The sequence below is a fragment of the Pteropus vampyrus genome, unplaced genomic scaffold, assembly GCF_000151845.1.
Source record: "Pteropus vampyrus isolate Shadow unplaced genomic scaffold, Pvam_2.0 Scaffold251, whole genome shotgun sequence".
NCBI classification, from domain to species: Eukaryota; Metazoa; Chordata; class Mammalia; order Chiroptera; family Pteropodidae; genus Pteropus; species Pteropus vampyrus.
The window spans coordinates 1,183,617-1,188,378 of NW_011889032.1; the positions used below are offsets into that span (position 1 = coordinate 1,183,617).

General features: G+C 47.8%; 1 protein-coding gene across 1 annotated transcript in view; it reads right to left on the reverse strand.

Annotated features, from left to right (window-relative positions):
• MYO18B (myosin XVIIIB) overlaps positions 1 to 4,762 on the reverse strand; it is a 270,882-nt gene that overhangs the window by 251,646 nt on the left and 14,474 nt on the right. The gene's annotated exons all lie outside the window — the stretch shown is intronic.

Here is a 4,762-nt window from a genome sequence, read left to right on the forward strand (position 1 = left end):
ATGGTGATGGAGGTCGGAGGGGCTGTTAGCTTTTGGTTGGGGAGGGGCATAAGGGAAATTTCGGGGACAATGAGTGTGTCCTCTATCTTGATTGGGCTGATGGCTTCAAAGTATATTACAGGTAAATATTCATCCAGCCGTACAATTGAGACTGGACATTTTACTGTATGTAAATCATATCTCAGCTGAAAAAATAAACAGAGCATTACCAGCCCTCTCGACCCTCCCTCATGCTTCCTTCTCGTTACTGTTCTCCCAAGGGCAACCCCTAACCTGACCTCTAATACCATAGAATAGCATGTTTTTTCTTTTGCAGGGAGCAATTGGCTCCACAGTTTGACCACGCAAATTAGGAAAGGGCTTTTGGACCCAAAAAGCCTTCTTTTGGAACACAACTTTGAGGAAGTAATTCTAAATCAGAAAATCTCATCACTGTGTTGCTTGTAGCACCAAAAAAAAAGACAACAAACCAAGTAATCAATAAATAGCAAATGTTAAATAAATTATAGCACATCTAACTTGAAAGACTGTTATGAATCCATTGAAATGGTGTTTAGGAAATATTTTTAAACAGCTATATTGCGGTGTAATTTCTATGCCAACCGTAAGACTCACCCCTTGTAAGTATACAATTTGATGATTTTTGATACATTTACAGAGTTTTGCAACTATCACCACAATATCCATCACCCCCAAATGACAATTCATGCCCATTTGCAGTCACTCACTGTTCACATCCTCAGCCCCAGGCAACCACTAATCTACTTTCTATTGCTATAGTTGGCCTTTTCTGGACATTCAATACAAATTGAATCGGAGAGAGCACCTGGCTGTTTTCACTTTGCATAATGTTTTTGAGGTTCATCCACATCGCTGTGTATATCGGTACCTCATTCCTTTCTGTTGCTAAATAGCATTCTATTATGTGGGTGGACCACATCTCCGTTTATCCATTCACCAACTGATGGGTCATTTCCACTTTGGGGCCATTACGAATGATGTTGATATCAACAGTCATGAAAATCATTGTGTGCCTATATGTTAGGTAGATTCCTAGAAGTGGCATTGCTGGGTCACAGGGTGACTTTATGTTCGACTTGTTGAAAAATGGCCAGTTTTCCAAAGTGGCTGCATTACTTCCCATCCACCTGCAGTGTATGAGGCTTAAAGGCAACATTTGCAGTAACACAGGAAGGGGCTTGTGTTGGTTTGTAAAATGCTTGAGAAGGGAGAATGCAACATTTTACACACGAAAACGATCCCAAACGGGCAAATAAACACCCCCACGCAGAAAATTAAGAGTGGAACTAAATACACCAAGATCTTGGAATGAGTCTCTTTCTTTTCCCTTTTAGCTCCAGTCTGGGCCTGCCCTCTGAACAGTGTCCCTCACTGACCCTTCCCAGTCCTCTCCTGGAAGACGCTTCCCAGTCCCCAACCCCCGGCTGTCAGAGCCACCATCGTCTAAGAGTTTTCAAAGGCTTATTGGCCTATGGGTAGCCACTTATGACTTATCCATAAGAAGGTGGCTTGTGTGGCGTTCAAGGTGATCTTGCCTCAGGCACAGATAGCTGTACATCCCGGAAGCCGGCGAGGTAGACATGGCAGCCCTGGTGCTGTGCTGAAGCCGGTTCTCATCGTGCAAGAGTCCACCATGAACATTTCTTTCTAACTCTATGTTGGGCAATGTCACATTAGTAGCTTATAATCGGCCATGGGAGTGTTTACACCACAGAAACTGGCAAATACTACAGATCGGGGCTTTGATTCGAGGAGATGGCCATTAAACATTTAGCAGGGACATCACTGGCTGAGACCCCAGCATGCCTACAGGGCCTGGCAAAGATAAAATATCAGATCCAAAGATCCAAAAGGAATATTTCAGCCCCGATGTGGTCACATGCCCATGGGGAGACCCTAGAAACATGTCCAAGTGCCTTAAGTAAAAGCCCCCACAATATGGGCTCTCTAGCTTGCAAAGGCACTGGAGAGCAGATGACCTGCAAAATGAGCAGGAGGCCAGATGTCTGGGGAGATGGGCTGGGGGCTAGGGAGGAGGCCAAAAAATGCCCTCCGCACTCATGCCCTTGGGAGACACTGAAGAGACCCCCCCAGAGATGCACAACCAGAATCCACTCTGCTACATGCCTGGGGAGCAGAGCCCAGTTACCACTAGGCCTGATGTGAGGTGGCTGCCCTAGCCATGGCCTCCTTTCCTGTCCAGCCCATGCCTGGCCTGGCCTGGTCAGTGGCTGCTTCAAGGCTTCAGGGGAAATCCTGGCTGTTATTCTGGGCTGTCCTCAGCTGGGACTGCTGGCGATGCCCAGGGGACACGGATGACAATGAGAAGGATCAGTGTGGGTCCTTCACTCTCTGAGTCCTGCCCCTCGAAGGCTCTAGGCCAGCCCCACTGACCCAGGGCTAGGAGCCAATCCTACTGGGGAGCTTTGTCAGGCCTTAATTTAAGCAAGTGTTCTTATCACCACATTCCCTTCCAGGCCTGAAACTCACACCTGCCTCATCAGCTGCTGTTTTAAGCCTGTGAGGAGGCCCCAGATGCTCAGAATTTATAGTATAAAGTCTCAAGTCTCTGCTTAGGGGTGAGGGAGGCTGGTGAAAAGAAAGGCCACCTCAAAGCCAGGGATGATGTGAAACAGTTTTCCATGCACATATGCTAGATCTGAATGGCCCCATGGGGCCCTCAAGGCTTTCCCCATCACTCCCCAACGTCCAGTACTGACACAGCAGCCAGTCCTTCAGTGGCTTCACCTGTCTCATAGAACAAACTCTCAAGTCTTTATATTAGTCTCCAGGGCCCTCAGGACCACCTGCCCTAACATCTCTCCTTGCTCCTCCAGGTCAGTGACACTGACCTCCTGGCTGCATCCTTCTACACAGGTTCCCACCTCAAGGCTTTGCACATACTGTTCCCTCTACTTCAGATGATTTTCCTTGTGTATGGCTCACACACTCACATCCTTCAAGTCTTTGCTCAGAGTCATCTCTCAATGGTCCTGACCTCACCATCATGATTAAATTGTAGCATAGCCTCCACCCTGCCCCACCGCACTCCATCCCACCCTACCCAGAATTCCCCATCATCTTATCCCGCCTTTTTTGTTTGTTTGTTTCCCCTCGTGGCATTTAATCACTGTCTTGTCTTTATATTTTTTTTGTTTAGTTTCTGACTTCCCCCACAGAACATGGCCTCTATTAGGGGCACAATTTTCACCTGTTCTGTTCACTTATCCTAGAACACATACTTAGCTCCCAATAAGTATTCGTTTAAATGAACGAGTGAATGAATGAATGATTAGGAGTGCAGCTGAGAAGGGACCGAGCCGCGGTTGGCAGCAAGTCTAAGGCAGGGATTTAGCACATCCTCCTGTGCTGCCTGCATCTGCATATAGGGGGCAGCATGTTATCATGGGAGGAAAACACCTACATTCTAAACAGGTGCCTGATCACTGTTAACTGCTCTCAATCATTTTCCTTTGACTCCATGTTCAAAGCTGGCATGGAGACCCCAGCCCAGGATGATTCACCAACATGTAGAGAGAACCTACTATGTGCCAAACATCCTTACACCTAAACTGCCCCCCGCCCCCTTAAATTCCTACTGGACCTGGAATTCTCTTAAAAGCCATTGTCACATTTCATTCCCACAACAGCGCCACATGATTGACATTACTCCCATAGAGCAGACAGTGACTCAGAGAGGTTGAGGCACTTGCCTGAGGCCACCCAGCAAGGTCAAGCTGAGCCCCGCCCCCAGGCGTGTCTGGCTCCTTCACACATGCTCAGCTCCCATCACAGCTCCACACTGGTGACAACATTAAGAGAGGACCAATCTGGGGCCTCCAGGTTGGGGCTCAGAGGCACTCTGTGTCCTAGTGGCATATTGTGGAACCATAGGAAGTTAGCTCAAGTAGGTACATTCAGGGGCAGGATTGGGTGTGCACTGATATTTACTTAGCATCTGTTTGGTGTTAGTTACAGTGTTGGATGTGTCATAGTTTGGGGATCAGGGGTTAACAAATTTGTCCAAGGTCACGAGGAGGGAGTGGGGATGACCTGGGTGCCTACATTCCTGTTCTTTCTGCTCAACTCTGAGATCTCTGCTCTCTTATCCTGGAAAGGAGGCAACAAAGCAGGACTACTGATGATAGTACCACTCAGATCAATGCATTACTCTGCGCCGAGAACTTAAAAGATGATGCCATTTGCTCTTCCCTCCCAGCCCATTATAAGGTGGATTCCGTGAGTAACTCTGTCTCAGGAGACTCAGGCAGAGGGAGGGAAAGTGCCTTGCTCTTAGCCAGGTAGTGGCGGAACTACCTCTGACCCCCGTCAGTCTGACTCCAGAGGCTGTGCTCATGGTCACAAGAGCACGTGGGCCTCCCAGCCTCTCCTGTCACTATATATGGCCCATGGCAGCTTCTCAATAAAAGTTACATTTTTTTTTCTCATATCCTCCATCTTTCATAAGCCTGTTGGGCCACATCCTCCATGGTGCCTTCCCTGAGAGTTCCAGCCCAGACCGCCGTCACAAGATTCTCTCACAGTCTCCTGCCTCCTCCACCCAACCACTCCCATCACCTGGCCCTTTGCTGGCAACAAGACTTAGGTTCACTACTGGGTCCTTCTTCATTTCAATTTTCATTTAGAATTCTGTCTTGCTCACAGTTTGGCTCCTAAGTCTAAGTTTTCATTCCTCAGCTAGCTCACTACTGGGTCCTTCTTCATTTCGATTTTCATTTAG